Source organism: Anser anser (genome assembly GCF_964211835.1).
Source record: "Anser anser genome assembly, chromosome: W".
In the NCBI taxonomy this organism is placed as follows: domain Eukaryota; kingdom Metazoa; phylum Chordata; class Aves; order Anseriformes; family Anatidae; genus Anser; species Anser anser.
The window spans coordinates 14668652-14687196 of NC_139731.1; the positions used below are offsets into that span (position 1 = coordinate 14668652).

Sequence of the window (18545 nt, forward strand, 5' to 3'; positions counted from 1 at the left end):
GCTGGCTTAAGTGCTGTCTTCAAGAGATAAACCCAGTAACTGGAGGATGGGACCCCTGTCTCTTGATGAGGGGCCTTGGCTGACCCTGTTTTATACTCATCTGCTGCTCTCATGTCCCTTATTCTTCAATCATCCAGAAAACAGACCTAAGATGGCAATGCTCCCTGCACAGAAGCCCTCTCCTAAAGCAGAGGAGACCGTGCCGTACCTAAATCTGAGGTCCCAGACCAGTTCTCCGGCATGTTTGCAAGCACACTCCCACCAGGACTCGGCATTTTATGGACTTTGTGGTTGATGTTTTCACTCTTGAAGAGACAAGAAACACAGGTTTTGCACAGGAGTTTCTACATACACAGGAGTTTTAGTCTACGAGCACCAATTTCTAGATCTGTAGGTAAAAATAAAACACTCTTCTCAAGTCTACACTCACCTGCTGCACAGGGTCTGGGCTTCTTGTCAATCCTCCCCAACCTCCTCTTCCTCACACCTTCAAGCAAAGCTGGCCCAAGCATACTGAGAGGACACTGGATCAGACCTCAAACTGCTGTAAGCCCTAGGCGCCTTTGGTGTGAAAATTGGTAAGTTCAGGTTATTAAAAAGGTGCTTTGAGTGCCAAGGGCCTCATGAGGCAGGGAAGGCCTCCCACCACGAAGGGGTTCTGCTCCCAGCTGGGGATCTCTGTCTACGTGACAGAATATAAACCCAGGGGAGCTTCCCAAACAGCTAACAATTATTTCAAGAGACACCTATTATTGCTTGTTTGCCCTTTTTTTGGTTCTGTTGAGGTTGGTCTTCACTAAAACTCGTCTTAGTATATTGTAATGCATTTATTTTGACACAAAACTATTGACTTGTTCACCCTCCTTCTTTTTGCCCCCCTCATTTAAGGTGCACTTGGGATTTATCCCACCCATACAAAGTGTGTGTTTAGACCACCAACATGCTGGGTAACTCCTGGCAGGAGCAAGGAGCCAGCTTCAAGAAGAGCAAAGGTTTCCCTTTGCATAGCAAGGGTCACAAATGTCGACCCGCCCATGATGTGTGACCACGAGAAGTATCAAGGAGGCTTCCCAGAGCCCTTAGACCTCACTGGTAGGTATGGAAATCAGGCTGGAAGAATAAAAAGACACACTTGGGGATTAGTTTCGGAGCATATGGCTGCATGGGCTTTGCATTTTCAGCCACTGGCATGTTAGAAGGGGGAGAGGCACTTGTAGGAGATGGAAAAGTTTTGTTGGACATGAGGAAGGAGAGAAACTTCATTATAATCGCTTGATCACTCAAAGCAAAGCAGCCCAGTGTACCAAGCCCATCACAGGTTTCCTCTCAGAAGTACTATCAAACATAAATCAACAGCAATTACATGCTATGCAAAATCGGAAAACCTGAGAAGGACCTGCTGTAGATTTCAAGAGAAGAGCAATTATTATTAATAAATAGATCCAACTCCCAGCATGGTCAGTGATGGAAAATAGGACCTCATTTAGTAGTACTCAAAATATCTTCCTAAAAAAAAAAAGAAAGTTTTTCAAAGCACTCCATTTATACCTAGTAAATACGAAGGATGTGCATTAACATGCCTAAGTGAGCGATTTTTGCTCATGGGCTGTTGCAATAAAACCCAAGGTATCTTTTACATGAAGCCAAATGGAAGAGGTTACTTCAGCAGAACTAATATATATATATATTTTTAACCCAATGCCTCAAGGCCACAGTAGCATTTTGGGACTTGTTTCTGAAAAAAATGTTCCTGTTATTATGTACTGAAGACACAATATTCCCACTTCCATGCCCTGAAAGCTGCTTATCCGGTGAACGCAGAAATACAGCTTCACAGGTATGAAAGGCACCCTTTCCCAATCAGAGCTGATTTTTTCCTTGCTAAATAACTTATTGTTTGTTTGCTTTGAAAAATATGATAAGACAAAGGTTTATATTTTCTTTCTCTGCATTTAAAGTTAAGAACAGTTTGCTCTCTGTGGTCAAGCTTTTGCTTGCGTGATGATAAACCCACCCGATCCCGACTGGATCACGGGCAATACGGTTCCATCCACTTCAGCCCCGCAGCTCAAGAATGCATATATCAGGAAAGTATTCACGCTGACTGACCCCCATAAAGAAATAAAGAGTATCATTTCCTGTGGTTAGCTGTGCCAAGGAGTTAAACACCTGATGACTTTCCTTTTACTCTATGCAACTCAGCCGTCAGTGGTAAGTGTGTGTCCCTTTTTCCTAGGTTAAAATAGTATTTACTAATTAGGACTTTCTCCTGTGAAAGTAGTCATTTACACAGTGAAGTCACCACGTAATCATCTTGCCGATCCAATAAGTAGACAAGCTCTTCAAACACAGCAGAATTCAACTTCTTCCCCAACCCTTTTCCATTGTCTCAGCCCAACTCGACTTCTGTTTACTCTCATGAACCTTGCCTAAATTGTCAACATCCCGTAGTATTATATCAGGTTTGTGGAGCTGAAACATTGGTCTGGCTATCACTATACACAACAGTAAAAATGATTATCCCTGGTAACTCCTCCAGAGTTTCTACATTGAGTTCTTTATCTTGTTTTCCTTAAAAAAAAAACAACACCAACCATCCAACCAACCACAACAACAAAAAGAAAACCACCACAGTCTGCTCTTCAGACACCAAAGGTTTAGATCCGACTTAAATACCTGAGATGAGGATGCAATACCTGGTCTTTTGGAGTTTATCCTAGGTTCCTCCAAATCACCCCAATCGCAGCCCACTTAATCTTTTTTACGGACGTGGGGGACAGTACTGAAATCTTCATCAGTTTTCACAGAGTACAAAGAAGCCTTTCCAACGTCAAAGCATCTTACATCGATATATTGCCTTTATCAACCGAAGCCGTAATTTCCCCGGGTAGTGAAATAGGACTGTTTTGACAAAAATCTGCCACTTGGCAGTGGGGAGCTCAGCATTTAAGAGCACGCTGACAGCACCATATGCCAAACTTCCCATGAATTGTCCTGCTGGTTCATCTTTAAACAATTGCCTCTCTCCAGGTACATATGTTTTAGCTGATTTACATCACAGAGTGTTTTGCCAGGCCAGTCTGGCCAGCACAGCTAGGTTTTAAGGAATATTCCATGCTAAGCCCTTGGTGAGCAATGACCCAGCACCTCTTACGCACCTGAAATCCTCAGCAAGTAAAATCCCCGATCTTTGCTCTGCCTCACGTCATGATAAAAATCCTCTTAAGTGTCACAAGAACAACATTTTTTCTGATTCCTTAGCCAGTTTGCACACTGCTGTCGTCTCGTTACTTGTCGTCTGCAAGCATGGTGAGCTCACAACAAAAGCAGTGGACTGGGACTGGGAGCAAAGACAAGATACTTTTTTCCATATTTAAAACAGGGGAAGAGCAAACAAGGACCTAACTAGTAAAATCTCCACTGCTATGTGGTAAGAGAGAGAAGAAATTACAAAAAAATTATCAGATGTTACAGCATCTGAGTCTTATTTGCTACCAAGGAGAACAAGATAATGTACATTTTTCTTTGTTTCTCATAAACCATTTTTTTCATGCCAGGTTTCCAGAGCATGGTTCTGCAACACGGTGTTTTTCTTGACTGGGCTGAAGGATAATCCAGTTCTCTCTCATCTGGAAACACCTTACAAAAAACACACTCAGCGTTTATGGAGTACCTTTAATCTTAGCTGAAGTGTTTATGGACCACGGGTCTAATTCCACATTCAGCTGCATCCCTGCAAGCCTGCGCTGGTTGGGAGAGAGAGGAATTAAAGGATGGCAAAAAAATCACTGCAATGTGTGCAACAGCAAAATACAAATGAACTCCGTATGAAGCCCATTTGGCTCTGGCAGGGCCTATTTGTTTTCCCCCTGTTTTTCTTTATTCCTGGCTATTCCTGCTGCTCAGCATCAAGAGAAGATAAAGAGAAGGCTGTAGTTCACCTCGCATAATAAAACAGAGTATTACAGGGTACTTAATTGGTGAGGGAAAGATAATAGATCTTGGAGGCCTCAAAATTGAGCAAAATCCCATTTTGCCAGGTGCTGTGCAGGTATCCGCTGAATAACAACGCTCCCCAGGGATCATATTGCATAAAGCAGCAATATGAAACGTGTGAAGAGAAATAAAGGCACAGGAAAAAAAAATAAGGCAAATCAGCCAGGTCACAAAACCCATCAAGAGCTCCTGCTAAAAACCTACATGGGCCACACAGGTCAAATAACCTCATGGGGAAGCTGCCTCCTTCCTACATCCTCCAGGCAGTCTCAAGGACTCAAGGTCTGTCAGCAAGCACGGCCTTAAGAGAACGACCTCCTTAAATAACACACAAAAATCCTGAAACCCTAAAGCCTTTTTAAAAAAAATACAGAAAACCTTTCAGCTGGAAGGACCGGGTCAACCGAAGGCTCAGCACCACCCTGATTTGCTGCAGAGCTGGGGGGAGAAATGCCGTGCATGAGGCACGTGCGTCTTCGTGCTACTCTGCCAACAACCAGGCTTCTGCCTGCTTAGGGGGTCTGCTCCGTCAGGGTCTGCAGAGCTTGAACAGCTTAAGGCTTTCATCTGGAGGGACTGAGACGTGCTGTTTTTCTTTGAGACCTCCCCACGGCATTCATTAACGTATATCGGGAGGAGCTCATTTGCCAGGAGTTTTCCCCAAACCTCTCCAGGTTTTGGAAGACAGACAGAAGTTGGGCACGCTCAGGGATTCCTGTCTTAAAAGTCTGACATCTTCCCCGATCCGACTGTTTCCTCTGCCTAGATCTATCAAGCAAAGTCTTTTCTGAACCATCCAGAGCCGTGAGATTTGCTGAAGCTTGAAACACCTCGGTCTCATGACAAGGACGGCGCTGGGTGCAGAGCACTGGGACGCGATAAATCCCCGCTCAGGACACACGGTGGGCAGCGGTGCAGAGCTCCGTGATCCCAGGGTCCTTTTTGGCTGCTCCCAACCTCAGAGAAAGCAAGGCAGACCATACAGAGGGGCTATTTTGTTTGAAGGGCTTAGCCCAAACGCTGCCAGGTGGAAGCCAGCCAAGATGCAGCAGACCGTGACGGACAGACCCGCACCATCCAGACAACAGCAGGCACCAGAGGCGAGAATTTGGCCAAGAAGGGCAAAACACACACGTCCACAGAGTCACTTACATGCAGGCCCATTTCGGTAGGGGGTCAAGTCCAATTAGGTACTTTATTACCCATTTAAGACTTGTCTGGCTTTCAGGGCTGGAAGAATGGTGGTGTGCGCACGTGAATCCGTGCCTCCACCAGGGACGAACGGTGATTTGCATTTGAAGCGAGCCACTGATCCCATTCCCAGGCGGTTTACTTGATGCATGGCTTAGCAGGAGGGGTGGTTCAGTTTTATTTACCCCGGGACTTGGCACAAGCCGATGGCTCCGCATTCACCAGGGGCTCCGAGGACATCAGCCCCGGCTGCCTCCTCTCGTTTTCAGAGACCACATAGAAAGACTGCAGGTTTGCATGGGAACGAAGGACTGTGCACCTCCAGCGCCAGGTCATCATCCCTAAAACTGAGGCTCTGAAGAGCTGGGTTGTTCTGTCGTTCTGGGTAGAAGTGATGATGTAGTCTTCATAAATCGGTTTTAGGAGAACACTGTCAAAAGTAAATATGCTTTTTATACAGGAACTTGTTCATTATCCAAGTGAAGCGTTCTCATACAGAAGCAGCCAGAACTTCTCTGGCTCTCACGTTGCTGGAAGAAGAAAATCGTGTGACATGTTGCTGGAGGATCAGTTTTTCCCTCGGTCGGCAGAATATCATCAGCTCTGACTCAGATCTTTTCACTTTAGCTAACTGCCCGTTGTCCAAAACACAGAACCCCATTTTCTCAACTTCCATGTGGTCACCCCTTGCATGATTGAGACAGAAAGCGCGTGGCTTGAATGCAAAAGAGAAGAATTTCTTAGAGGTATTTGGCAGAATGCCACTTCAGCCAAGTAACAACAGAGATGGGACTCGTACTCTTATCTCTTCACCTACTTGGGACTTGTACTCTTATCTTTTCACCTACTAGGTGATAAATGCTTCAACAAATTTAAGAAGTCAAGTGGCCTGCACGACAGAGCTCCTAATCCAGGAACAGATGTAAAATCCTTTCCATGTTAGCCAGTTTTGAAAGCTGGAACAGGCATTGGGAATATCCTTGTGCCACGGCTTGCAATCTTAAATGCAATGTACTTGATACGTGGCCACCACTATATTCTTGCTCGGTTGGTATAGCACCCGTGCGGAACAAGATGTCCTATATAAAAGCATTTTAGCAGTGCCCTCAGTACCGCAAAGTTTTTGCGGGCAGAAAAATATAACCTCCTAGTGGAAGGTGCCCCTGCACTCAAAGAGAAGATAGTGGTCAAACATCTAAGTGCTGGGATGTGATTGTTGAAGTTTTTGACCAACGTTTCCCACCGATGCATGGCTACCTTGCTGCAGCACCCAGGTAAGGATGGAAACTTCAGTTCCCGTATAGGAGGTACCTAGCAGAAACAGACAAAGCTCTTTCAACGTTTGGTTCGTTTTCCAAATAATACTGTTTGTGACAACCACATTGCACTGAAACGTGCTAAGCATCAGCCAAAATTAAGGAAAAAAAATAATTTGAACCTGAGCTGTTTCTTGAGCAAGGACTGGTGGCCTCAGTCACTTAGTGACGATAAGAAAGAGCAAGGCTTGGGGAAATTGAGGTAGAATACATGAAACAAGGTAAAAGAACATAAAAATCAGGGTTGAATCCTGCTGAAAAGGTGACCGAGAAAGGCTAGGATGGATATAATTGTCAAAAAACTAAGCACAGTAGGAAGCAAGCATGTGGTAGAAGACAGAGTGGTTTGAGTCTGGGTTCAGAAATACCACCAGGCTCAGCCAGCTGAGGTCCGTTATGAAACGGGACAATTTCAAGCAGTCCCAAAGAGACATGTCCCAGAGGTTACCAGAAATGCGAGGTTGATCAAGGACAACAGCACAAGCTGGATGGGGACGACGTGCATGAGAAACCTCAACAATAACAGGGAATGTAACAAGGGAGTGAGTCAAAGGGCTTCAAAATAAAGCATCATCAGGTTCCTAAATATAGTTCAGTTGTCGTGGATGTGAACTTGCACCAGTCTCCCACATGATGGAAAGAAGTCAAGAACAGTCAAAGAGCTGAGGTCAGTTGACAGGATGCGACACTCAATATGTGGACGTATAAAACAATTGTTTCAGGTGACAAATGACAGCAATAATAGATGCTGGGGAAGAGTCAGTGATTCATCAGATGCCCAGACACACAGAACAGTGAATGAGAAAAGTGAATGCTGACATCAAAGTCAGCCACAAAGAAAGTTCAGACACCAAATTAAGGCCCTAGATCTTGAAGGGAATACCGAAATGCCAAGGGGTGCAGAAGAACTGGCTCGCAAGGATCAAAAGCGAAGGTGCCTTTCCTTAGCAATCTGAGTGAAAAACTGAAAATCTGGCTTCTGAACATCTGTTCCAATGTGCAGGACTCAGGCAGCTGAAAATCCAGCCCTGGCCTCTTCGGGGCTGCTGCTGTGTCACAGGAGGAAGGGCTTTTCCTCCCCCATGTGCAAATAATGTAGGCAGAAACCTGATACACCGGTCCCTGAGCCTAGCCAGCAGCACACTGATGCACAGAGACCACTCTCCTGAGCTTAAAATAAGTAAATAAAAGCTCTGTTTGTAGACTTTCTACCTGAAACATTTGTTTAGAAAATTATCAGTTACACATGTTCAGGGAAGTCTGCTTGTTTAATATCCATCTGTTCCTTCTGGTGTAGAAACACAGATTTCCCATACCTAGCTGCATCTCTCAGGTCAGCATTGCACTTGTTGGGACAGTATTTTGGGAGCCATAATCCTGCAGTAGCTCAAAGCCTGGCCAGATCAGTACCTTTTTACCTTTTTCAGATGGTGGAGCACCCAGTTCTGCATCTGGTACATCCTGAAAGGAGCTGCTTAGGTTTATCCGACTGCCCAAACACAGTTTCGAGCTTTTTCCTAAATCCAGCCCTCACTGTATATCCTGACCTTCTGAAAAATCTTGCCTGAATACTTGGAAACACACCCTGGAGCGACTGCACCATAAGGTTTGGACCAGCATCTGAGAGCCTGAATGCTTTAAATGTCATGAACCTGCAAAACTGGGCAGGAGAACTGCCTCACTCCCAGTATTACTGGTATTCTCTGATTTTGCTTGGAACGGCCCGATACTGCAAAATACAGTCTCGGTAGACTTTCAGGGGTTTAGTAAACACTAGTCTGGATATTCATATCTCCATCTATTAATGTAAGCATTATGCAGTGCGTGCACTGCTGTTTCACTCACGGGTCAGCTTAAGGGCTCGCTGTGCTTAACCGGGCTCTGCTCAAGTCCGGCAGCACCACCCCAAAAGATCTGTTATCCAGAATCTGTGCTCGGGACTCAGGTTACACCAGGCTCCAGGGAATTAGTGGTTGGAGCTGGCCTTTTCATCCGGCCACTTCTGTAGTTTAAGCACCTGCGATCTGTGTATTCAGAAAGTCCTGGAGAAAAATGTAATAGGGGATGAAGAGATAAAGGGAAACAATCACAATATTAAACATCAGAAAAGCATGAGAGAAAACTGAGGGGGGAGAAAGCAAGACAAATCTTAACGATTGCATGAGAGGAAGGGGAAAAACAACAAGGATTGATTAAAAAAAACATTTTGGATACAGCTGCTAAGGGGAAATCTTTGCTACGGGGAATTCAGCAGTTGGCAGATGTGGATCGCTCCCTGTTGCTCTGCCTAGAAGTGCATCCTCACTTTTTTTGGCACTCCCAACCTGTCGTCTTTTTCTTCTGTTCAGCTTGTAAGTCATTTGGGATAGGACTTTTTGTTGTACGGCAGACTTGTCCAGCAAGACTCTGAGCATCGTGTCTTCTACAGGTGCTAACAAAGACCGCTCTACCCCAGGGAATTGAGTTTTGACAACCTAGAAACATAGTCAAGAGATTCCTTCTTTCCTGCCAAAAATGTAATTTGCCCTTGTTTAAAGCACACCCATGAAATACATAAACAGGAACACTAAGTTCTGTTTACGGGAAACCTACAGAAACTTGCTGCATAAAGAACAACCACCGCCAATTCTTTTCTCCATCAGGTGGTCCTCCCAGATGTCTCTACCTGGTGGGCATTCATCAGCTTCTCCTCGTGTTTCTGGGACTGCTCCAGGTAATTTTGAGTCAAGTTAACCAGGCGGCTCTGCTTTACCCTGCTTGGCTGCCTTGGCTTTTGCGGAGCGTTTTAGGGATTGCATAAATGACCAGACAGACATAAATTCCCCATGAATATATAATTGTTAAGGAGCATCTGTGTTTATGTCATGACAAACCTTCCCTGCTAGGATCCTATTTATCTAGCCACGGAGCTTGTGTATATATTTCTCTCCTCCTACTTAAACTCTCAACTGAGAATCCCTGTCAAAACCTCTGGATGCTCTTGGAAAGTTTGAAATTAGAGCAGATCTCCTTGGGTGGCTCTTACTTCTACAGTGGATCAAATCCAAACTGGAGGCCAAACTGCAAACAGTTTGGAGGCTGCTCTGGAAGGCTCCATCGAGTCAGCCTTGTACGAGGGCCAAGGCCTTACTTCTGCCCAGACTGTAACTCCCAGAAATGCGTTAAGACTGGGATCAAAGAAGAGAAGAAATGGAGAAGAATCACTGCTGGACTGCTAATCCTCCTCATCCCCACCACACCGTTCCAATTTCAGGCCACCAAGCAGAACACAATAGCTGCGTGATGGATGAGTTTGCCCGCTCACTGTACACAGGCCTTTCCCTAAGTTTAATCAGACCGTTTTAGTCACCTCTGGTGCACACGATTTGTGCCAGATCTGGATCTCTAAATCAATCAGCCCTTCAAAGGGAAAGGCTACACCTTCCCACGTGTTTGCACAGCATCGAGGGCAATAAATCTGGTTCTGACAGGGCCTCCAGACAAACAATACCAAAAATAAGTACTCAGCGTCAAAGTACAGCAGCTTTCTCGTTCAATACCAGATGAAAATTGGGCTGGTATCTGCTCAGAGCGAGATGTTCACCAGGACCTTGGCTTTCCCCAGCCTCAGTCAGTCAAAACTCCTACCTGCTCACTCCTCAAAATCGATCTGGAAAATACTTTACATTCCTTTTTCGTACCACATAGCCTCGCTGCCAAATTGCACACGCCTACGTTTGGCAGGACTCCCTGACCTCGTTATGCTCTATCTATGAGTCAGAGTAGATTTCCCATGTATCTTCTGAATTAACGACACCAATACTCGCAGGGTGAAAGGATTCGCTGAGGAACGGCTCCAAGTCCCTCTCTCAGTTCTGAAGTAATTTCTGATCTTCACAGGAAACCCATTTTTCTTCAGGCAAAGCTACTGTGATTAAACAGCACAAGTCCTGCTTCAGCAAGAGCACCTGGGCCTACAGTGGAAGCTAGGAGAGGGCCAAGATCTTTGCCCTTCTTACACCCCTATAACATCTTTGCAGCTACCAACGGAGGTAAGAAAGCCACCGTTGGCTCTAAGATATCAATGCTTGAATGCATTGAGTGCTTTCTGTATGCCAACTGCCAGAAAGACATGATTAGGCCTCCCCTCCACGCTCCGTGGGTACGTCCCATGAGTTGCTGTGCCTGAGCCTTACCCCCCTCAATCCCTACGTGCTGTAGGGAGGCTACAACAGAGCCCTTTTTCTGGGGAACCCAAGGAGCCATCTCTTCTCAGGGAGGTGTTGCACCTCAAAGCAATCCACCAAACCTAATTCATCATTTTGAACCGTAATTCATCGCTTGCAGAGGCGCCAGCCCCACAGCAGTGCCCTGAGACCACCACAGCACGGCAACATCCAGCCAGCAGGCCTGGCTCTCCCTTTCCCTAACAAATAATATCTCTGCAGACCCGAGGATCACAGAATCGCAGAATTGTAGGGGTTGGAAGGGACCTTAAGAGATCATCGGGTCCAACCCCCATCATCGGGTCCTACCCCCAGAAGGATACCACTTTCTTCCTGGGGCAAGGATCCGCTCACACCATTGGGTTATGCTCGGGTCATGTTTGTCAAGATTTATTTTCCCCTACAGTAAAGGCAGCCAGAGGCTTTGTTTATTTGTTTAATAATTTGTTTGGGTTTGTCGCAAATAGAAGAAATCAAACTTCAGAAAAAGCATCACGGCAAATTGCAAGACTTGTGAAAGAAACCCGTGACCTGGCAATGCTACAGTTACATACAGGAATTTGGGGATTTAAGAAATCAGGGCTTCAGAAAATGCATACGCTAAGAAACTCTGGGCTGGAGAGCCAGCTTCAAACCCAACATGAAGCCAACCAGTTTTGCAGCTGTAGTCTTAATCCTATCATCTTTGGCTTTCACCTTCACCCCATAAAAATCCAGAGGAATCGAAAGCAATAGCTTAGCACTGAATTACTGCAACCAAGACCTTCATGGCCAGCCTATTCCCTGCACTTAACCGGTACGCAGGCTTACTTAAATTGAAAAAACAAATGGGTAACTTGAAAATATAAAAAGGGCTGAGATTAACTGAACCATACTCCTTGCAATATCATTAGATATCTTCTTGAAATATCACTTCTTGATTCGCAAAGCTTAGGGACATGTGGCACATCCAGGGCCATAAAGGGCTTCAGAGCATGATATTAGAAGTTCTGGGAGACCAAGCCTCCAGATTATTGAAGTTAGCTGAAGAAAAAATTCAGGCTAGCCCCCCTTCCTTTGCAATTTTTGACTATTTTTTTGGTGTTGTGTGGAACATTACAGAACACACAATAATTACTTTTTCTTACAGTGTTTTAGAGAATCTATTTCTATTTTTAGTTGTGCTTGGTAAAAATATCTATGAAATAAGAAGTCTATAGAAAAATGCTCATTTATGAAAAGTACTTTTGAAACAAACTGCAACCACCAAAGACCAACAACAACAAAAGCCAACAAGCAACCACAATTTCTATTTCCCACCGGTTTAGCCATTACTGTGGGCTCAGACTTCTCCTGGATCAGGAAATAAACTTGGAAAGCTTTGCAACTTCTCATCACTCCTCTTTTCCAGCGTGCCATGCTCAGCACTTAGGAACTTTTTGTCCCTCATGGTTCAGGTGTTCCCCTTCCTCCACTTAAAATTTCTCATCAAGTCTTTAATAACTTTTATTTTGCATACAGAAGCAACAGCAAGATGTGCTGTATGAGGTGTGCTGCAGAGCAATGCACAGTCCTGGCATTCCACATGCTCTGCACAGCTATTTACGAATCTTGCCCCTTTTCTTTTATAAAAATATATTTTTCATATTAGGTGTTTATCTCTGAGGAAAGAAATGACAAAACTCAAGGAATAAATAGCCCAAGATCTTGACTGTGCCTTGCTTACCCCAAGCAATGTGAGTCAACAATCCATAAATATACCTTTGAGGAGGTTCTTGTTGGTACTTGCGACTTCAGTTCCCGTTAAGCTTCACACAAATTGAACCCTAACGCTTCATGGCTTTTGCCAAACCTCAGTGCTGATATGAACAGCTACGGACCTTCTGAGGTTGGCCACACAGCACCTGCTCATGCTGGGTTTGAGTTTTCCCCATCACAATTCCTATGGTCTTACCTACAACCTCAAAGCCTCAGCCTCATCCTTCCGGGTCTACTGTATGTCTTGGGATGTCAGAAAGGTCTGTGCCTGCTTGAGACTCTCAGCTCCATTTGGACATTCAAAATGAAGATGGCAAAGCTTGGCTCGGAAAAGCGTGCCTCCAACGTAGACACCAACTTTAGGGGAACGTTAGACAATGTCCGGCTGCACGTAAGCCTATGGGAAACAAAGAATTGCCCATAAGAGAAAGGATGGTGCTGTAACTACTTCCAGGAATCAAAGATTATATATATAGTTAGTATCTACACATAAATAACGGGTGCATTTGCCAAAAAAATCAGGTGCAACTACATGCTTTTGTGCCGTATCGAAGAGATTATGGCAGACGTGACTTTGGTGCCCAAGCTGCCTCTTTTGCATCCACTCTTGCAAACCAAGTAACGAAGGCAATGAGTTAAACTACCAGGCAGCAGATTCAAAACAAACATCAGGAAGGTCCTTTTTCATCCAGCGCTTAATGAAACTGGGGAAAAAAATGGGGACAAAGTGGTGTAGGTGTCCATGTGAACAGGTTGTGGGTGGGATTAGACACTTCTAAGCCAAAATCCATCCAAGCTGCAGATACTGCCCCTGTCTTGAGAAGTCCCTATGATGCTGCCTGCACTCCAGGAGGACATAGCTGCAGAAATACCACTTTTTTTTTTTTTAATATAAGTTCCCCAAGCACCTGCTACCAGCCCCACAGAAGGGCAGCAGGCTGGGCAAACCACCTGCAAGCTGCTATAGCCAGAGCTCGGGGTAGCGTGCAGCACAACCACAGGCACAGCCTCACGCTGCAGGGCCCGTCTGAGCTCACCTATTTGCACTGATAACACAACAGCACGGCGTATTAATTGCAAACAGGAGGGAGACCGGAATACCAGCTGCTTGCTGCACGCGCCGATGGCCGGCCACCTCCCTGCTGTCAGCAGCTGCTGCCTCTCTTGCTACAGTTGGAAATCCTACGTAAAAGTGCCAGGGCAGAGACTTAGAAAAGCCTTTCCAGGGCAAACGCTCTCCCTGATGTGGGCTCGGAGCACCAATGCAAAGCAGGGAAATAGAAACAATAAAATATGTTAATTAACACTCTCGCTTACTGGAGAGCAGAGCTGGGCCCCAAGGGGCAGGCGACTTCACAGCAAGCTTCATCTCTGCAGCACTGCTCCCTTCAGCTCCGAAAATCAGCGGTAGAAACCACTTTTCTTACAATTATCTGGAATATTCAAGATGTAATTTAACCCAGCCTCAGAGCTGCTCCCGTAACCACCATCCCTCCGAGAAGCCCGGTGCCTCCCAGCGCGAGCCTGTAACTGCTATCTCCCCTCAGGTTGTTTTGTCTAGTCCTGAACACTTTGATTCGGGGAAAATGAAAACATCCCTGTCTGTTTTGAGCGACTTTTACTGGGATTTCATGCACAAGGACAATTCTGCAACACTCCTCTAAGCGACAACTGAGAGGACAATTAGTTTAACTGCATGCACTAACCGCATTTTCCCCAGAATTTGGGAAGACTTTTTTTTTTTTTTTAATTACTGTTTCAATGCCAAGTGCAGCATCACTGCGAGCTGAGAGGATTAGCATTTACAGCCTGGAAGGGATTTTAATGGAGTAAATATTTTTAAGAGAAGGGAAAGAGCCTTTGTGGGAAAGTAAACTCACTGAGCTTCAAGAACTGGATGAAGGACAGAGAAGGGGACTTTGGGCTCTGCGAGATAACTGTGTTCCCCTCGCTATTCCCCAAAGGGAAACTTTTCCAGCCTGCACCTATTGGAAAGGCGATGGAGTACATGTGGGCACTGCATCTAGGACTCCCAGCTCTGTGGTCCCCCATACCTTGTCCTTCCTACCTAGGCACTGCAAAGCAAGAACCATAGAAGTTGCACCTACACTCTTAAATAAAACAGCCAAAAAATAAGTTCAAGCACTGAACCAGCTGTAATCCATACTAATAAACTGTTCACATTTCCTAGAAAGTTTTTTTCCCATGCACAACATGGATAGGACTGAGCCCAGCTGGGCTACCAGCACCCACGGCCAGACTGCCATCACCCAAAGCTGTCCTCCAGCAGCCTTCACACCGCGGATGCATGCACCCCCTCAGGGAAGCACTGCAAAAAGTCCCAAATTCCCTGCTAAGCTGCTGCTGAACACACATGCAAGCTGTGTGCACGCAGGCTCCCCAGTCCTCATTCCCTCAAGCTCGGGGGCACGCTTAGGTCCTTAAAAATAAGGGATCCCCCTAGCAAGCCTCTGTGCACAGATCCCTCCATTACACAGTGTGCTGTTACTTCTTTGCATCCTCATTTCATCACAAGAGAGACACTGAAGCAACACCTCTTACAGCATCGAACTGTCTTCTGAGAAAATTAGTGTGTGTCCTATTGCTTGAGTCATGCAAGTCTGGCCTGAATAAAATAAGAAACATAGTTGGATGTAGAGGTTTACTTACAGAAGTTTGCTCGTTTGGATGGCTATATTCAATTTGTGTACGAGCAGCCCAGTTATTTGCATTAGAAAACCTACTACTGCAGCCACGCAAGAACAGATGTTGGTAGTCATTCTTGGATTGCTGCACGCAGTATAACTGACATCAACTTTGAGAAACAACTCAGCTTTCTAGAAAGTACCTGTGGGAGAAGGAAAAGCCCCAGCAGCTGAAAGAAGAGAGAATTCCTCCTTTGCTTGGGGTCTTCAATGTGAAGGGTTTGTCGACATGCCCAGTTTCCATCATCTCTCTGGATCTTTCAAAGGGCGATTACAAAACACGAGAGGATGAGTTTGTGAAACTGCAGCACTCGCCGGGAATACCTCACTTTGCAAAGCATGTTCAGATCAATTTCTGTAAGAGTTTACTACAGTCACAGTTAATTAAATCCTTTTGAATATGCTGGTGTGATACACAGGAGATGAAGGACGCGTTGCTGCTCCTGCATGACGTCAGGAAGTTCATGCCACGATCCCACACAACGCTGGGAGGGGTGCATTCACACAGCTTGCTGCGAGGGATGGCTGATCCGCTGCAAAAGCAAGAAAAGTAATAACAGCTAAATGGAGGAATCAAGCATCTTGTCATTTAAGATCCTTTTTCTCGACACCACCGAGAACGGCCCTCTCATGCTGCAGGAAATTATCTTTATTCTGAGCAGACTTAATTTTTTCTCCCCTCCTTTTCACAAAAAAAAAAAAAAAGATCAGGGAGAGAAAGAGAGAGCAAGACAGGGCAAGCAAAACACCTCCTGTTTTTTGGGGAACCAAGATCCCCTTTGACCATATCAGGACAACCTCAGGAAAAGTACATACCAGGTTGGGAATATTTTGCAGGTGGAGTCATAATCAACTGAAACCCAAAAAGCTCTCTCGGCATCCTGTTTTCACAAGCACGGCCAAGATTCCTGCTTTGACTTGATCCTGAGCAAGCAAGCCAGCCCATCCCTGCCAGATGCCAAGGCAGGTTGTTCTGTTATCAACCGACAGCAGTTCTGTGACATGATCTTTTCTTTATTACTGTGGGTTAGGTTGGACGCACCATCGTTTGGAACACCAACAAACGACTTTAAAAGCCCCGAACAAACCCTTTCCCCCCCAACCCCTCTTTTGTATTTGTGATAGTGGTATTTGCTGTCGGAGTGCCCACCCTGAAATATGCTTTAATAAAATTAGTGCTTATTACATGTGGAGTCAGCTTTTAACGTCACATAAGCCAAGCCTGAAAGCAATTCTTGGGCTCCCCATGAAATCCCCTTGATCCCCGTGCTAAAAGGCAGCTATTTCCAGATGATACAAAGCACCTGTCTAACAGGGGGGTTTGGGGCAAGAAAATCCCATACTCCAGCCAAAACAGCGGGAGGAACTTCTGCACTGTTGAACTGAATTCCTCGGTTGGCCACGTAGGCTAGATTACACGTTAATGTCATGCTTTGAGAAAAAATTCATCATTAAAGCATCCGAGTGAATTCCTGATCATCACCAAGTCAGGAGGAGGCATCCCCTGCTCCTGCTCCAGGCACACATGCAGCACAACCACCTTTCTCTGTGGCTATAAAGGGTGAGAGTTCAGCTGGCACACCAGTTACGAGCATAATTACGATCCTTGGAAGAGAGAGGAGAGTCTAAAGGTTGGCCATGCCTCTAAGCAAGTCAAGGTACCTGCTTGCAGGGGAGACCTTTGAGCAAACCTCAGTGAAGTCCAAGATGCTCCTTGAGTCTCTTGCATCGACATGTAAAACATCCCAGAAATTGCTTCAGAGAAGAGAGGACCTTGGTGCTGCTCTGGATAAACTGCTTGAAGTTATTTAGGGACCTGTTCTGCTCACAGTTGCACAATTTGATTTAATACTTTATCCAGAGCCAGTTCCTAGCTGTGACTGATCACAGAAAAGTTACAAAATAAGTCATATTTGCAAGGTAAAATTCAGCTGACGTCTCCCCTTCCTGTCTTCCCAGCATGACATAGCCTTTACTCATGGACTCGATTACTCCTAACCTACACATCTGACCCCATCCATCATCTGCAGGATCATTCAGAAAGCATCCCGACCCCACAGCGTCCCACTCCAAGCAGCCAAATGCCTCCAGCCACTGTCCTGCAGCGGTTCGAGCGGCGCAGAGAGCATCCAGCACGTCGCAAGGGCCACACACTGCACCGCCAGCACCTGGGGATGTCTCTTATGGGACAGAGTACATGAAAAAGCAGACAAAAGTAGGACTCGGAGCAGAAAAGAAGCTTGAAATTCTGTTGCCAAAGCACGGAATAAAACATCCAAAGGCTGAGGCACTGTGATCCAGCTGAAGCACCTGCCTCTGGGCCCAGCTCCTGTGAAGGACGGAATTTAGGAAGCAAATCTGAGTGTCCTTGACTGTCTGGATTTTGTTTCTGTGCTGTTACAGACGCAGTGCCAAGATTCGGAGCTGTACAGACTGAACGGAGAAGGGGCTTGCTAATCCCAAGCGTTCAAAGAGGATGAGTCAGGCCCTCGAAAACATCACAAAATCAGAAAACAGAAACAGTTCCCTTGTGACGTTCAAACGCCTGGGGCACGTTTGCTTTGCGGTCCGCAGAATTCCCCTGCTGTGGCGAGGAGCAGCCGTCATTTCAAACAAAACCCTGAAATTTTGACAACGTTACCGAAATCCAGCTCGTGGGACCCCAAGAAAGAAACCCCTGGGAGGTCGTGGAAGCGATCACACCACCAGACGGGGTGATACTGCTGCAACAGGGGGTCTGAGCCTCTCAGCAGGACGAGGGATGACACAGCAGGATGGAGACACCACCGTGGTCCACCACAAGAGAGCAAAAACAAATATTTTGCAGGTCACCGAGTCATAGTCACCTCACTTAATCTTAGGCTGCTGGAAGTTTGACACACAAGTCTCAGCGAGAGGTTTCTTGCAGTCAGAGGAGATAATGGGCACTTTAGAAGATGACTTAACTTGTGTTTATCGTTTTCCTTAGGGAAGGATGAACACGCCTGGAGAATCCCTCCTGGCTGCAGAGGAAAAAAACAATTAACATTGGAGTTCACATTTTTCCTACCCTCACTTTATTCCCCGCTCAATGTCAGCAGCCGCCCTGAAAAGATTAAGTTCTTCCAAGCACTGTCAGCTGCAAACCCGTTAGCTTGTATTTTTGTTTTAAATGACACAAGGACACGAAGGCGTGATTCCTCCTGCATTTCCAGCAGGAAATATCTGCAGCCCTACAGCTCTGAAGCTGCAGACTAGGCACGCTTCTGATCTCTACCAGCTTTAATCCCAATTATCGACTGTTGCCCCGTAATCTGCCTACCAGCAGCTCCTATCTAAGAGAAGCCAAAATAATACAAAACGCAGAAGGAAAGTTGGTGGGCAGAGCTGGCCAGGAATGTTCTCCCTGCCACCGT

General features: G+C 45.7%; 1 long non-coding RNA gene across 1 annotated transcript in view; it reads right to left on the reverse strand.

Moving 5' to 3' along the window:
• Positions 1-18545, reverse strand: part of LOC310888654 — a 61120-nt gene that overhangs the window by 4783 nt on the left and 37792 nt on the right. Inside the window, exons 14-20 of the long non-coding RNA XR_014575996.1 lie at positions 15967-18152; positions 15294-15683; positions 15008-15071; positions 13763-13878; positions 12642-12842; positions 431-561; positions 209-305 (exon numbers count right to left, since the gene is read on the reverse strand). This is a non-coding gene — a long non-coding RNA (uncharacterized lncRNA). The remainder of the gene's footprint in view (positions 1-208; positions 306-430; positions 562-12641; positions 12843-13762; positions 13879-15007; positions 15072-15293; positions 15684-15966; positions 18153-18545) is intronic.